Consider the following 17,593-nt stretch of genomic DNA (forward strand, 5'->3'; position numbering starts at 1 on the left):
TTTCCTAAAGCCCACTCTAAAGATGTTCTTTCCTAATAGATTTTTGTGCATTCTAAGAAAACTTCAGAGTTCAGTGCGTCAGCATAATAATTATGATCTTGAACATCTTGAAAGAAAGCGAGGAAGCCCTGTGACTAGAAACCATATTCACAGAGCCTCTTCTTTCAAGTTTCTTTGCAAAAAGGTTCTGTGAAAGATTGGCTAGATATCGTGTCACAGATGGATCCAGCCACTACAGACGTTTTCATTTGCATATGCATATGCATTTATTTATATGTATAGATAAAATGAATAGTCTACTCAATCTTTTTATGCACAGCACTTTCCAGTTGGTCTGTTGCTTTCTCTACTGCTTTGAATGCCTGCAGGACTTGTTACTTGAACTCTGACAACCATCTTCCCAGAGAAGAAAGCTTTGCTCTTCATTCCCTCTGTCGGAAAATAGTTCTTAATTCAAATTAGATTTCAAATAATAGTGGCAACTTCCTGAAAAAAAAAAAAGTAGTTATTAATCACTGGCAGGAACAAAATGTCCCTTGAAGTGTTATATATGGAGTGGTAATTCGTGTCGAGAAAATGGTTGATATTAATAAAGAAGGGGGAGATCTGGGAATGTGGCCATGGGGGTTGGAAAGCCCCGTGGTTGAGATAACATTAGATTCTTAACGACGAGGCCATCAGGAATATAGAAGAGTTTAGAGGGAACAAAAAAGGGTGATTCAGGAGACTCCATGCAGCCTGGGGTTTCTTGTTCTCCAGCTGTTAAGGCATGGAAGTTTCTGGGTGTTTGCTGTTGTTGTTATATTCAAAGTTGTTTGGCCAATGGAAAGTTGTTTTGAAAAGAACTGCTGTGGAGAGAAGGGTATAAGAGGGGAGCCTGCCCTCAAGATAAAAAAAAAGGAAGGCAACATGATGTGATGAAGTTATGTCATCAATAAAGAAGCAGAAAGAAGAAATGAAAAGGAACAGGCTAGCAGAACGGAGACCAGGACGGGAACAGGCACATTGATCGCCTCATGAAGATATGTTCGGCCAAACTCAGCAAACTGCTCAGAGAAGCTCGTAGAGAAAGTTGCTGGAAATGGATGCACCGGAGCTGGAGAGAAGCTCAAGCTGAGAGAAGCGGACCTGTGCACACAACTGCCTCTCGTTGGTAAGCAGTTGCGCATTATGGGGAATCATACGTCCTTAGAGACAAAGACTGTCCTGGTAACCTTACAGCTTATTCTCCTTATTAACAATCAGACAGTTTGTGATCCTGAAACATGGAACCAAATTGATGTCAAGGTGTGGAACTCTGCAACTGAAAACGACAAGGTTGCAGTGGGATTGCTGGGCACCTGGTGAGCAATCTCTTAGGCCATGTGGGGACACAGTTTGACATCCAAGCTGTTTGACATCCGCTGTTTGACATCCAAGCCACTATCTTTCCAGATTGGTAGGAAAGGAATATTGAAATCATCTGGCATGCTGGTGAAGCAAGGAGCCACTTTACATTATGCTACATGTGAGTGACAGTGCAATACTGAAACATGGAAACATTTTGGATGCCAAAATGCAAACTAGAACCATCCAAACCAAGATATTTTTTGTTGGTAGTATTTTTTTTTTAATGTTTTCCGAGGAGTCATGAACTGAGCCAAATTGACCCTAAATTATGCCCAGTTTCTGTGAGCAGCCCAAGAAGGGTAAAGGTGAGAAGCCTCCCTTGCATCTGGCAAGATGCCAAGGATTTGACAGAACAAGAAAGCTGAGAGATGCACTGTGCGTTCTTCTGCCTCTCTTTGAAGGGCTCTGCACTTCTGCCAGCCCCAGCTAGGATGGCTGATCTCTGTTTCTGAACCAGATGGTTCAGTAGTGCCAGCGCTTCCTACATTCCCATCCTTATGAGTACACTTGAAGGAAATAACAAATGTGAAGGCGTAGCTAAGCAGCCCTTTAACAACCATCACAGATGTGAAACAGCATCCTGAGTGCTTAATTCTTTCTCATTTCCTTCATTGCCAGACTAGAGTCAGGCATCATTCAACCCTGTGATAATTTCTGCATGTGTTTCACTCCCCTATATAAGATCTGTTTTTTTTTGTTGTTGTTGTTTGTTTGTTTGTTTGTTGTTGTTTTTTGTTTTTTTAGCATCCAAGTATCTTGCTTATACTACTCTACATATATTTGTTCCTGGTTTTGCTGGCCCAACCCCTTGCTTTTGCTTGCTAAAAAACACAATTGAAACCTGGCAGGAAATGGTTTTCTGAATAAAACAAACCTGATCTGAAATCACTTACGCTCTGACCTTTTTGTCTGGTTTCAAAAGAGAAGACTGACAGAAAACACCCAAGCTGATTCTTTTATTTGGTGCCAATTAAATTAAATGAAACGTACAATTCCAATAATTGGGCAGGGAGTATGTTAAAGGGTCTTGAAAAATAAAAAGCCTTGTGGGAAGTCCACGAGCTTCTAGGCCCTAGCTGTGCTTAAAATGGACACATTATGATATTGTTAGGAATGTTTTAACAATTCGTGTCAATAAAGAACAGTCCTGTCTGCCTCTGGGTCCTGCACTGGCAATTTAATTCTTGAACCACAGATGCAGTGTGTCCCAGTCTCCCCCTTATTCTAGTCAATTTATCAAGTCTTCAGAAAATACTCCTCAAATTTATGAACCTGTTTTCTTTTGTTATTCCGGACTTCTATTTCTAACAGTTACAGCCTTTTTTTTGTCTTATTCGAGATTAACTTAACACTGCTATAGGTGTGACTGTCCCTGTGAATGGCTGGTGAGGAATGTTTTAATTACTGGTGAAGTGTCAATAAGAAAGCTATTTGTGTTTGTATGAAGTCTTTGATGTCTGGGGGTTTCAGAACAACTGATAACAACTAGTGACTGTTATGGGATACTATGCAGGCCTCTGATATCTGGCCAGGTGGCCAAGAGATTAAGAAGAAGAAAAAAAAGAAGCTGAAGGACAGCTAGGAGACAAGACCTGCAGGGAATGCTGTATAAACTTGACATGGTGCCAAGGAGTACAAAGGGGAAGGACGAGAAAAAAACTTGGAGAGGAAGACTACAAGCCTTCAGCATGAAAGACCCCTAGAGACCCCCAGAGGGACCACTGGAGACTGATGCGCATGCTCCAGTAGGAGGGACTGGACCCCGGAAGCTAATTATAATAACCTATTTTTTTTAGAAGTAGTAATGAATATGTGTTAGTCTAGGAGTATAAAAATCAGCTACTTGATGTGGCTGGTGTGTGTCCTGGTAGAGCGGAGACTCCCGGTGCACCCAGCGCTGTTTGCTTACCTCTATTCTTTTAATAAATCCTATTTTTCTATTTAATCCTATTTTGAAAACTGAGCCATTTCTAACAATATGGACAAGAAACACATGTTCCAAGCAGTTGACTTTCAGATGAAAGTCAATCAGTAGGGTGGGGGTCCAAACTTCTTCATTATCTGCCCAGCACTCAGTGCTACTGCATAATTCGTTTTGCATTCAAAGCACTACGTGGAATAGAAAGGGCATATTTTATAACACACTTCAGTAGTCAATGAATGTGATCGAGAGAAATTTCTTCAGAGTGGCTTTCTGCCTTATCATACATGTTCTACTTTTTCAGCATGTATCATGGGAATGTTTTTTGGCATTTATAAGCATAATTTCAAGAATCTCTTTCTTAGAGTTCTGTATCAGAGGACATGACTCTATTTCTTCATTATAATAAATATCCATCTAACTGAAGAGCCTGTCAGGAATACATGGCACTTCTTTGCTCTAAACAAAGTGAGTGAATTCACCTGTCCTCATGAGCATCTTATTACTATTCATCTATACTATCTAGAGGAGAAAGCTTTCCGTAAAGCCATTTCAAGTTCTTAAGATGCTTCACTCACAGAAAGAATTGGATCCAGCTGCAAAGAGTCATTCAGGATTTCTGGTACTTCAGGTTCCTGACTGATTCAATTTGAAAGTCAATCACTTGTTATTTTTACCTCATCGTGCTTTCCTAGTGTATTAGCACAGAATGTACACCAGGATTAAACAATGCTGGTTATTTAAAACTGACATACCCGTACCTTCCTCCTCCTCACTGACTCAACTGATATTTTACTACCAGTAAAATACTGAGCACTGGTGAGTGCTCAGTAAAAGCCATTAGCTACTGAACTTGTCCCAGAAATTTAGTGGTTTTCCATCTGTCCCGATCTTCATTTTCATTAGAATTTCTGTAATGTGCTAGGTTTTGTACACATAAACTGAATTAGAGAGAATGACTCCTTTTCGCCTATCAACTGCATCAGATAGGAAAAAAATACACAAAATGGAAGAATTCAGCAGAGTTTGATTCTGACTCTCAGTAAAATCGAATAGTGACTCTCAGCAAAAGATCAAGAAGTTGCTACAAAATTTATCAGTGATTGTGGGGTAATTTATTGTTGACTGATCTGTCTTTTTTGTGTATCTATCTTCCATAGCTCCCACCACTATCTAGTACCTTAAGGTCTGTAACATTTTTTGAATTGTAAAATTTGTAGGAAGTAGAGATGTGCTACAAGGAGATGACTGAGGCACAGAGTGACTAAAGGCCAGTGATTGGATTGAGAACCTGTGCAAACTGGGTATATTGCAATGCTTGCAGAGTTGTTAACTGGCTGCAGATCAGTGCCTTGCTTAGATAGATGCAAGATTTGTCTACCAGGGAGGGATAAAAGTCCACCCTGGGTATAGCTGCTGCTGAGAGCACATCCACTCATTTAAAAGGCAGCCAGGAATACCTCCACAGCCTCTTACACAATAGCTAGCAGATAGGACACAAACTAGGCAGTGGCTCTCAGAGATGTTAAGCTTAAATGAAGCGGATGTAAGCTCTCCTTTTAAATCTAATGCAAGAGTATGCATAATTCTGAGATTATGGAATAGGTGGGGGAAGTAAAACCTTCATGCTGGAACTACTTTCTCCTCCAGGATTATTTATACATTTTGTTCTAAGAAAGCAATTCTTTTCTTGTAAAATAAACAGTGATGATTTTTCTTTTGAATAGGTAATTCCATGTATTCACATAAATGACACAAGATTCCTTCATTTTTTAGTGAAACAGACATATTTTCTGTCTGGTCAGAAGTTTCTTAGCTCCATTCTTCTGAGATAATGGTTCAAATTATTCCTTTTTTTTTTTTTTTTTTTTTTTCATATGACTTTTCTGTGGATAAATCTTCAGTTAACCCTTATTTCCTCATGAGTACATATGGTCCTCCTCCTCTTCACTCCTCCCTCTTCTTCCCCTGATTACATAGTCATTGGTGAAAAAGCTTTCTTTCATATTCATTTCTGGAAGCTGTTTAAAACACAAGCTGCATGACCACCTAATAACCATGCAGGTTATTACCTAATAACTATCCAGCTACTTATCTTGGCTATAACATAATAAAGGGTTAGAGAAAATACGTACTGCATTTATATATGAACTCTAGAAAAGCTGTAGTGGGGAAAAGCGTGACTCTAAAAGCAAATCACAAGAAACCAAGTCCTGTTCTGGCTTTTCAAAGTCCCCGTTCCAGATCCTTTGCTTACTGTGGTTTGTTTCAACATTGATTTTAGTTCCCAGGGCACCAAAAACCTGTGTGCACACTCAGTCTAAGACCAAAGCAAAGGAGCAGCTTAATATTGATACTACATTCAGGCATACTCTTGCAAGAAGTAAGGCCTTATCACATAGGAAACTATTAGATTTTTGTGATAATTATAAACAGCTTGTCATGAATGTATTAAGTTTATTAAAAGCCAGTTCTTGATGTCTGTTAGTAATGTGTTAAGGAAATCTGTTGCTCATACCACACAGGTTACAGCAAAGGAGTTCATCATCCTAAGGCTGGGATAAACTATTTCAGGAAATGAGAAATTGACACTTTCAGTTTTTAGTTACAGGTGGCTGAATGATGAATTTAATAAAAGTCCCTTCTTTTTGTGTTTGCTATTTGGCCATAGGAATAATTTGATTTCATTTCTGCAAAATATTCTGGCTAACATTATTTAGAAATGATGTTATGTGATCATATTCTTGCCTACAGCTTGCTCATTAACTGTCTCAGGCCAGCCTTGCTTTTGGCATTCTTTACCTGCAATGTGTTGTTTGTACAGTGCTGCTAACTTCTTAAATCCCAAGGTATTCATTTGGTTGTCTCTGTCATCCAATCACACATAAGAAAAAGGAAAAGGACTTGAGTAGGTTTTGTCACAAGTGAAAATTCATGCAAACACAGTCATCTGAGAATTCACAGGACTTTCAGGGCAAACATATATTGGCATGATTAATTTTAAATTTTTAAGGAATGTTATTGCTAAAAAAAATGCAGTTTGCATGAATATTCATGAGAGCAAACAAACTTTCAAATACCAGACTGAACTATTTTCATTAGAATGCATTTTCATAATGGCATTTTGAAGTAGTCTCACAGCTCTTGTTTTAATTATTTATTTATTTTTTAACCACTATTAGTTCTCTCCCAATCTGCTAGTACAGCAAAACATTACTGGTATTCTGAATAATACTGAATAAAGTACAGTTAATCTAGTAACTCTTAAAGATATACAAGTAAGAAATCTGCATGTATTCTGTAAGGCTAGGTCTAGATTTGTATAGTAAATTTGTGAATGATAAAAAAAATTATATATTTCTGCACGTTAGTAGCCAAGTTGCATACTTGAAAAGAAGAGGTGGATCATTGAATCCTCAAGATAAAATCTGAGTTACCAAGGGCCTATTGTCAGAGAACCTTTTCCTTTACAGTGAGTTTTTATTTGTGAAGTCTGAACTCAGTGACTGAAGCAAGCCAGCTGACTCTGCCTTAAGTATTTCAGTGTGCAGTCACAGTCTGCTCTGCCAACAGATTCATGGGATGTCAGCTCTTCAAAGAGCAAGATGAAAACTAGCATCTGGGAGCTCCCACGTCCACCAGCACATCTGAATCTAGAGGAAGGTATTTGCTAAGAAACCAAGATGCTGAGAGGACTCTCCTTATACTATCACATAAAGAAGCAGAGTTAAGATGGCAAAGCTTTTTAGTGGAGATCTGCATTAAGAGTGAAATGAACATTTTTGCTGGAGCTTTGCAACATCAAGTCAGAAACTCCTGAATGAAGGTACATGGTAGTGAGTTTGCTGGCACCCTTCTGCTGTTCAAAAGAGTGCTAGTGTCTATGCTCAGTCCCGTCTTTCAAAGATAACAAGACTGGTTAATAGGATTCCTCTAAAGTGACCACAGTGATGCCTGTGTGATTTCCTAAGGCTGAAATCTCTCACATGCACAGCCCAGCTCTGCTGCTGGAGCCAGCAGAGTGAGTGGTCACAACAGCAGTTGTTGCCTTCATGCAGCCTGTCTGCAGGAGGGTGATGGTTCCGACCCTTCCCACTGCCTCTGCAGTAGAGGTCTGCAGGCAGCAGCAGGGGTGGGTGGCGGTCAAGCCTCAGGAAGAAGGTTCTGACACCCTCACAGGGTTATTCCTGTTTTTTTTTTTTTTTTTTTTTTTTTTTTTTTTTTTTGTTTGTTTGTTTGTTTGTTTTTGTGTGTGTGAGTTACAATCATTCATTTTCTATGCTCCTCTTACACCTTGTTTTACTACCTGTACATAAGCCAGTTCCTTGCCAACCATGACGGCTCCTTCAGTGAATGGGTCCATTTCATATATCTAATTATACATTGTGTTTTGTTCATCATTTCCCTTATTGATTAGGAAATAAATCTATTTCCTTGTTAGAAGACTGCTTAGAATGTGTTTCATAAAAAGCATGTGCATTACTTCAACAAACAGCTTGCAACTTCCCTGCCTGTTTCATCTTTCCTTACTACTGCAACAGGTTTTTCGGTGAGCCAATCCTGGTTGCAAACAGCAACAGAAAGTCAATAGCTTTGCAGATATAACTGTTCTAAAATTCTGGGGAAGGGTTGGCTGTGCTAGACCTGTGGAACAGAGTTTGTAACATCTTTGTGGTAAAGCCTTGTGATATTTCTGTTGACAAAGGCAAGGTCAAGATAGTCTCCTCATAGACACTGGCTGTTACTGTAAGATTTTAGAAGATTTAGATCATGGATTAGGTCAGCAAGATGAGTATTTACTTGCATCCTGCCTAGCTCTCCAGCTTCAGTAATTCCTCACTCTCAATCCTATGGCTATTGACATCCGGCTATTTATTTCTAGGCTGCCAACAGAGAGAGGACTGTTCTGCATTTTCAGGTCTTGTTGTGAGTATAGGTTATAAAGAGGAACTTTAGGCATGCTGACTTGCTCAGAGAGATTCAATAAGAGGCAGGTAAAAAACTGAGTAAAATAATATTTCTAGATCTGTTTGATTAAATTATAGTGAGGTGACCCAATAATGTCAAGTAAACTTTTCTGATAATTGACTAGCTTTACTAAGAGGCATGTCAAGATGGTAACAGTGGAAATGAAATTAGAGAAGATAAAAAAGCCAATGGAAAAAAATTAAAAAGATAGTGAATCAGAGAGAATGCCAATATAGAAACTAAATACATACAGAAATTAGAGATGAGAGCTGAGGACTTCAGAAAGATGATGCATATAAACATGGCATAAATTAGAGCATCTTGGTATTTAATAATTTGCTGGCTTTGATATGCTAAAAATAATTGAAACTACTCCTCTAACAAGACTTACAGATCTTTATTATTGCAAAATTGTACCATGATTAGTATGATGTTGGATCCTTAGGATATAGCATCTGGCAAATTAGTGTGCCAGATGTTTTTGGTTTTCATTTTGGTAATAGCAGTGAAGCTAATTTCTGAACAAAGCAGTGCAGAAAGCACCATATTTGCATAGAAATAGATAACAAAGATGAGAGAAATGACAGACCTGGATCTGCTTTTAGTACATATCGCTATGTGCTATTAGTGATTTGTTTTGTTTTGTTTTGTTTTGTTTTGCTGTATAGCATATTGTGTTCACACAAATTGGGAATATGTTGGAAAAGAAACAGTCAGGATAGCTCATAATGACCATTTTGCCATCCTTCTTTAGTCAGGATGATATGAAGGATTCTAGGACAGGATAAGGTTTAAGACAATAAGAAAATGAAGGGAATCCAATTTGCCTAAAAAGTCACACACCTTCAGAGAGGGAATGAACTTGTTTAGGTCAACCAAAATGAAACTACATCACACGTGAACAGAAGTTTTTCAGAAGAAATTCCATACATCTTTGGAGAGATAACTCCTCAGGGAAGACAAAGAAAAAATGTAAGAGTAGTTATATGAAAATAAGCCTTTCTAACAGTATTATTTCTAACTTGCAGTAAGCAGTGCCTTGGTTTGAGAAGGATCTTTAGCCATGATATAATTCACCAGCCAGAGTTTCTCAAAACCATTGCAAAGACCAGATTTCAGTTGGCTGTCCAGAGTAAGTCTGGTAGAGGCATAAATCATTGCAGGTCTCTGCCTCAGCTGGTAGCTGGGACAACTGTCAAATACCATGTAGGAAAAGTGCCTGACATTAAGGACAAAAACTCAGAGAGCTCAGAAGAGGTATGGCAAGAGGTATGGCAACATGCGCTCATGACATGCATATCTGGAAATGTAACACACTGAGTTTATGTTTTCTTTCATGCTACAGGTTAAGCTTTTCAGAAATCACTAATGATTTGATATGTTTCTGTTATTAGATGCCCAAATGCAATTCAGTAAAGGGGTGTGATGTTCAGAAAGTGGTCAGAACCTACCCATTGAAGAGAATGGGCTCATGCACTGTCTTGGCACCGGACACACAGAAATTTTACTGTAACAGCCAGACCTGAAAAGCTTGACTAGCATGGATGGGTGGTTACCTTAGAACAAAGTTTTATTAGGAATTTCCATGCATCTTCCCAGAAAATGTCCCCAAGGAAAAAGCTTTCCAAGTCAGACAAGGCAGTCTTCTCTATCCAGTCCTGGTCAACCTTAAAAATAAAAATCTCAGTGGATTTATACAAGAGTTATTTTGACTTAATTTCAAAGATTTTTGAACTACTATAAATGCATTTCCCTAGCCACCTGTATGAGACAGCAAGTATCAGACTTGCACCCTTTCTCTACTTAATCTGAAACCGACACCCTTTTGATTCTTCCCTTTACTTCACCCTTGTTGTCTTGTCAGCTTTCCTCAGCAACATCTGTACTGTTCTGTTACAGACTCCAGCCTAGCATTTTGTCTGAAATTTTGTTACTCTTTCATGTTTATTTATTCCCTACCATCTGAAAAATATATTTCTGACTCTATTGAGTCCTGTTATCACTAAACCCTTACTGAAGTGAATAGAGTCCATGTAAAATAGTAAAAGAAAAAACATATGAAAGATACTATAGAAAATAAAGTGAGATGGTTTTTCTTTTCAGTTTCCATTCAGCACTTTCACAGTGTCTAAGAACAAGTATCTGACTGAAATTTGTCTTTGATGTCAGTTCAGTGTGAAAAGTTGTATTATTTAATCAGGTGCAAATGCAGTTCTGTTCTGACAGTGAACTTGATAAAAATGGCATCCCGGGTTTCCATTTTTGTGGTGACTCTGGCTCCAGCTCATGTGTGCTATCTAGAACAGAAATATCCTTTTACTGACTACCACCTGCCTTGTAAAATCCAGTGTGAATCTGAAAGCCTAGCTGTCCCCTTTCCTCATTTATCTTAATCAGTTAACTCTTTAAAGCTCTGCAAGCCACCTTTGCAATTTCTTTGTTGTCTTCTCCTGGTGATATTTCTATTAGCATCAAATGCATAGTCAGCCCCTATGCATTCATCAGATTTGGCTCCCACTTGTATATGTGACTGACTGACTTTGCCAATTTACCCACCAACAGCAATCTATGCCTACTCTTCCCAAACTGACATCATGCAGAGACAGATTCACAGCTGTGCTTTGCTATGGTGATGCACAAGAGATAGCAGGAGCCAGGTCCTTCTCTCACTGCTCACTTCCCTTGCTGCTCTGAAACAGGCAAACAATGGGTTACATGAGGGTGGCAGATGGCTCTGCACTGGCCCATTGGACACTGCTGGGTAGCAAGCAAGCCTGTGTAATGACTTAGGAGAGGGAAGCCTCTCTTAGTTCAACTGGAATGAATTTGTACACAAACATGCTAGTCGAATGTGCCAGCAGATATTAAGAGGGAGTTCTTCTGGAGGTGGAAATAAAAATATTACAACTCTGAAAAAAGTTGTCTGACTCCTCCTTCAGGTTATGAAAAAAAGTTTATGGCAGGTCCCTCTCCACAGACACATAGATCAAGTAACAAGCTGAGTGTCTGCTTATTATTCAAGTTACAGGTTAAGTATTTGTGATGTAACAGCAACATTTCCAGCCATGTCAGTTGGACAGTTTCATTCCAGTTTCTGCATAGATTAGATTAATATACATCACAGTCATTCCATACTTCTCCTCTGTCATTAATCTAATGTATTTTTATCTCTCTAAAAATGATATTCCAGTTAACAGATTAAGACTTCTCCCTGAAATGCTCATCACTTCTTGACATAGTTTAGACAAAACTGATTTAAGTTTTGAGGACCAGTCATCTAACTTTAACTGCCAAGCAAGTGTAGAAGATAGTCCTGCTCAAGAAACAAATCTAAAGAGATATTTGAAAAGCTGTTAAAATCTTTTTTTTTTTTTTTTTTTTTTTTTTTTGTGAAAGCCAGCACATTAATAAAACCAAAACTTTGGCTCTTTCAAATCTCACTATCGTTAACTCTATGACTGCGAATATAATTTTTGAAATATTTCCATTTATCTTGTAGTAGTTGCTCTGGAGACATATGGAAAGCAGTAGAGGGAATTCTCTACCCAATATGTTCAATTGAAAATACACAGATGCAAAACTAATGGGCTAAATTATACAATCCCCTCCCAATGAGGAGTCTCATCCTAAATACGGCAAATGTCCTTTACTTCCTGTGACTGCAATAAAAACTGAGAATGTGCCGTGTCCTTCATTAGCTACCTCATGCTCTTTTTCTGAGTTAAAGAATATGCTCTGAAATTTACTTAAATTTAGATAAAATGTCAAATCAAACACCTTCCTGGGCACACTGCTCCAGCTGACCCTGTCTGAGCAGGGCGGGTGGACCAGAAGGTCTCAGAGGTTCCCTCGGTGCCCAGCTACTTTGTGACTGTGTGACACAACTTGCTGCTCACTTCCTGGGAAGAGATCACAGAGCATTTGGTGTTCCTTTAATGAACACTCTAGTCCTTGTGATTCAGATTGTGTGTGAAAAGCACAACAGAGTGTGTCTTCCTGACGATTTAATTCTTGAATCAGTTGGTTACTCGCTTTCCTAAGACAACTGAAAGCCCAACATGCTGCTTACTTTATAGCTGCCCTATAGTACACGCATGTGCAATGGCCTATGCATGGTTATAGTCTGAGGGCTCCACTTTCCTTGGGCTAATGCAGACTGGACTAAGTGCTGTGGGGAAATTAATACGAGTTTAGACTTCGGATAAGAAAATGCAGTTTTCTCTTTATTATATACCCCAGTTGGCTAAATAAGGTGCTATACTTGGAAAGTATTTACCGACACTTAAAAAAAAAAAAAAAAAGGAAATCAAGGAGAATCATAGAATCATTAAGGTTGGAAAAGACCTCCAAGATCAACTGATCCAACCATCACCCTACTACCAATGTCACTCACTAAAGCATGTCCCTAAACACCACATCCAACCTTTCCTTGAGCTCCCCCAGGGACGGTGACTCCATCACTTCCCTGGGTAACCTGTTCCAATTATTCAGGTATGACGAAATGTGTTCATCTGTTTTGTGTCAGTATGGAACAGTGCTAGGACCACATGGTATGATGAATGTGACCTTCTGTCTTACATACCCTTGTATAACCACAAGTCTAAGAAAAACAGAGTGGTTAATGTATATAGTTCTTGTATCTTGCAAAGGAATGTTTTAGCAATTCTTGTCAATAGAGAGCTTGAAGGGAAATGTATTTGTAGGTTTTTCCTTGAAGTCTCTGATATCTGGGGGGTTTCAGAATAACTGCTAACTATTATCAGTATTGCATGGGACACTATGCAAGTCTCTGATATCTGCCCAGGAGATTAAGAAGACGGGGAGAGCTGAAGAACAACTAAAAGACAAAGCTTGCAGGGGATGTTGCACAAGTCTCTGACATACAGCCAAGTTGGACAAAGGAGAAGGACAAGTAAAAAGCCTGGGAGAAAGACTATGAGCCTTCAGCACGAGAGACCCCCAGAGGGACCACCGCAGACTGATACGCATGCTCCAGTAGGAGGGTTTGGATTACGGAAAAGTAGTAATGAATATGTATCAGCCTAGGAGCATAAAAATCAGCGGCTTGATGTAACTGGTGTGTGTCTTGGTGGAGCAGAGACTCCCGGCACACCCAGTGCTGTTTGCTTACCTCTGTTCCTTTAATGAATTGTAAACTTTGATTGTAACCCTATTTGGGACTTAAACATTTATTACACAAGTATCATACCCATGCAGAAGCTAAGAATACCTAAACTTTTTGCAATACCAATGTATTTGAATACTGAGTCTAAGTCAGCTCATTGAGTCTACGTCAGTTTTTCAATTCAATCCAACTACTTCTGCCTACCCTAGTGCAAACGCTGAAAACTATTATTCTCTTTCCTTTAAAATAGCCTCTTAGATAAGGCTTTTGACACCGTCTCCCACAGAATTCTCCTCAAGAAACTGGCTGCTCTTGGCTTGGACTGGCGCACGCTTCATTGGGTTAGAAACTGGATGGATAGCCGGGCCCAAAGAGTCGTGGTAAATGGAGTCAAGTCCAGTTGGAGGCCAGTCACTAGTGGCATCCCCCAGGGCTCGGTGCTGGGGCCGGTCCTCTTTAACATCTTCATCAATGATCTGGATGACGGCATTGAGTGCACCCTCAGTAAGTTTGCAGATGACACCAAGTTAGGTGCGTGTGTCGATCTGCTCGAGGGTAGGAAAGCTCTGCAGGAGGATCTGGATAGGCTGCACCGATGGGCTGAGGTCAACTGCATGAAGTTCAACAAGGCCAAGTGCCGGGTCCTGCACCTGGGGCACAATAACCCCAAGCAGAGCTACAGGCTGGGAGATGAGTGGTTGGAGAGCTGCCAGGCAGAGAAGGACCTGGGAGTGATGGTGGACAGTCGGCTGAATATGAGCCAGCAGTGTGCTCAGGTGGCCAAGAAGGCCAACGGCATCCTGGCTTGTATCAGAAACACTGTGACCAGCAGGGCTAGGGAGGTGATCGTCCCCCTGTACTCGGCTCTGGTGAGGCTGCACCTCGAGTACTGTGTTCAGTTTTGGGCCCCTCGCTACAAGAAGGACATCGAGGTGCTTGAGCGGGTCCAGAGAAGGGCGATGAAGCTGGTGAGGGGCCTGGAGAACAAGTCCTACGAGGAGCGGCTGAGGGAGCTGGGCTTGTTCAGCCTGGAGAAGAGGAGGCTCAGGGGCGACCTTATCGCTCTCTACAGATACCTTAAAGGAGGCTGTAGTGAGGTGGGGGTTGGCCTGTTCTCCCACGTGACTGGTGACTGGACGAGGGGGAATGGGCTTAAGTTGCGCCAGGGGAGTTTTAGGTTAGATGTTATGAAGAACTTCTTTACTGAAAGGATTGTTAGACACTGGAACAGGCTGCCCAGGGAGGTGGTGGAGTCACCATCCCTGGAAGTCTTTGAAAGACATTTAGATGTAGAGCTTAGGGATATGGTTTAGTGGGGACTGTTAGTGTTAGGTTAGAGGTTGGACTCAATGATCTTGAGGTCTCTTCCAACCTAGAAATTCTGTGATTCTGTGATTCTGTGATATTAGACTCTGTCTTACCCTTCTTCAGGCTAACTCATCTCTATTCACTGACAGTTTCTCTGTAACTCAACCTTTCCAGACGTCTGACAGATCACATTGCTGTTTGCTAGACTGTTCTCAGTCAAACCACATCTTTCTTTAAGTGTCATGTACCAGACTAGTCACTGCCCCATGTGAAACTTCCCAAGCAGTGAACACAAGTCAGTATTTCACCTATTTTGCCTGACACATTTCTCTTTCTGCAACACCAATTCAACTTGCCCTGCTGAACAGCATCTATTTTTTTCTGATCACACTTAACCAGGTCTTGGTTTTAACATTGTCTGTAAGCAGTCTCTTGCCTTCTGGGGATGTAGCCACAAAACTAAAAAGAATTTCATAGGAAATGAGTGATGATTTAAGTTGTGATACTGTTCTATAAAGAATTACTCTTTAAAATGAACTGGGCAATTCAATTCAGGCTGGAATAGCACTGAAAGCTTTAAAGCAGTATATTCCTTGTTAAAAAATGAAAAATAAAAAAGCATGATAAGATAGATAGATAGATAACATAGATAAGATGAAACAAAACAAAACAAAACAAAACAACCCTCCAACCATGGCTTTGCAGTGACGATGCTATTCCAGAGCTTATTGATAGTATTTCTAGATGTGACAAATTGTTCTGAACAAGCCAAGTTCTCAACAAGCCAAGCCACTGTGAATGCAAAGGTCCCTGGAGAGGAAGAAGCGAAACTATTCTATATGCAGTGCTTTTCAAATCTTCTACTTTGGGGAAGATCTCCTACGTTATTGGCATTTCCCTCTTCAAAATTATGAGCATACGTATTTGTTATTCTGTTTTCATTATCATTTCCTTTCTGAAACCCACCTTGCTGGCTTGCCTCATTTCCCTGTTATACTTTGCCTTATAGACAGATCAAGGGATGATAATTACTTTCCCTCATACAGAACCTATCATAATAGGGCTTGTCTGCCTGACATTTAGGCACTACAGAAGTTAAATAAAGCTAAAGGGCTGAAACCTTCCTCAGGCTCATAAGCAATTTAAATGAAAGACTATTTAAAATTGTGGCTGCTGTAAATATCTAACATGGGCAAAATTAACAGATTTATCAGTAAAAGTATTGCAAAGTAGCAGGGGAAATCAAAGAGTGATGAGAAAGCTATTTTTAAGAGGAAAATAAATTTTGCTTCATAAAAATGCCAAGTGATGCAAACATGCCAAAAGCAAGGAGGAATCTAGTGAAATACATTCAGGCCACGGGAGAAGTTTATCAAGGAGGAAGGAAGCCTGAATAAGAATCGTTTCTCTGCTTCATTTCAGCATTTATTTGACACAACATTTACAAGTTATTGTTTCAAAGTAAAATAATTAATTTCAAAGCATGCCTATAAATCATCATACAAGCAGGTCTCTTTCAGACGTGCAAGAAACCAGAGATGAACTCAATTGTTTCTTAAACAGAGATTGTCTCCTTTTATGATATTCAGTATTTTTCATCTCAGGGCTCCAAGAGAGATCTGACTGATACTGCTAGCTTGTCTGGTAGTAACATTGAGGAGCAGCAAAAACATCTCTGGGGCATTTTAAAAATCCTAAAAGATCTTTGGTGCTCTTATAAAAGCAGAATTCCTGATTCTGAGGACACTAACCTGTTTGTGAAAATACAACCTCCCACATCAGAGGACAGACATTCAGGAATAACCCATTATCATCAGTGGGAACCAAAATAGAAAAGAGAAATGAAATAATAAAAAAAACTCATTTGGTTTAGGTAGAGATGAGATTATTAAATATGGTTGCCTGAACTTGAGAGAATGGGAAGACCCTTCCAGCCTTTTGTTTCCATGATATTATCTGTTCTTGAGCAGACACCAAGAGTTCCATTGTTTATTAGCTAGCAACTACTCATACATAACCATACAGGATCAGATCTTAATTTTCTTGGTGCTTTGAACAATGAAGGGAGAAGTGCTAAGCCTAAAGTCAATGCAACATTTATTCTGACTTTCACAAATACTCTATTTACACCATGCATTTCAACTATGCAGCTCTGCCAGCTGTTGGAGGGACTCCCTAGCCACATTTCCTACAACTGTTCCCTGTCCCCACACCCACTTAAATCTGCCTAAGCTTTGAGAAGACTTTCTTTAGAATTAAAAACTAGGACACAAGTGCAGTTTCTTGTGTCCATAAGAAATTAAAATTAGAAGAGATGCTAATGATATCATGTATTCTAGTAAGAATTAGTTTAATTGTGTGGCTGGACAAAACAGTTCAAAATACACTTAGGAGTTTACTCTCTATTGGCCATTAATCTCCCAGTACTGTAATTCTATATAAAAGATAAAATGTATTTAAAGTAACTAATTTGCATACAAACGAGGTCATCTGTCAAGCTTAGGCCTGTGAACTACAGAGAAGCAGTAGGCCTCATACTTCAAGAGAAGTTGTAACTCAGTTATCTTTACTGCAGAAGTATTTCCAATCAGACAAATTAGCTGTGTATCTCAGAAATGCACAGGCATGCCTACATTTTATGCACAGTGCCTTGCATAAACACATCTGCAACAACACATTTAAACAGCAAGGAAAAGAAAAGAAAACTTGGACACCCCTTCCAAATTGCTACTGTTCCATTTGTAGAGCAGACATTTCCTTCTGAATGTTATTTATTGCTATAAAGAAGCAAACATCAAGGAAGATAGTGAGGAACATTAATCGTGCTGCTACTTCACATCAATCGTATTTGTTGTGAACTAATGTTTGAGGAACTAAAATTG

The 17,593-nt window shown here is 39.6% G+C and overlaps 1 long non-coding RNA gene across 2 annotated transcripts in view; it reads right to left on the minus strand.

The window, feature by feature from the left end:
* Positions 1-241: 241 nt before the first annotated feature.
* LOC137842946 (uncharacterized) overlaps positions 242-17,593 on the minus strand; it is an 80,455-nt gene continuing 63,103 nt past the window's right edge. For both annotated transcript variants that reach the window (XR_011089288.1, XR_011089284.1), the window contains one exon: positions 242-486. This is a non-coding gene — a long non-coding RNA (uncharacterized lncRNA). The remainder of the gene's footprint in view (positions 487-17,593) is intronic.

This window comes from Anas acuta, chromosome 1 (assembly GCF_963932015.1).
Source record: "Anas acuta chromosome 1, bAnaAcu1.1, whole genome shotgun sequence".
In the NCBI taxonomy this organism is placed as follows: Eukaryota; Metazoa; Chordata; class Aves; order Anseriformes; family Anatidae; genus Anas; species Anas acuta.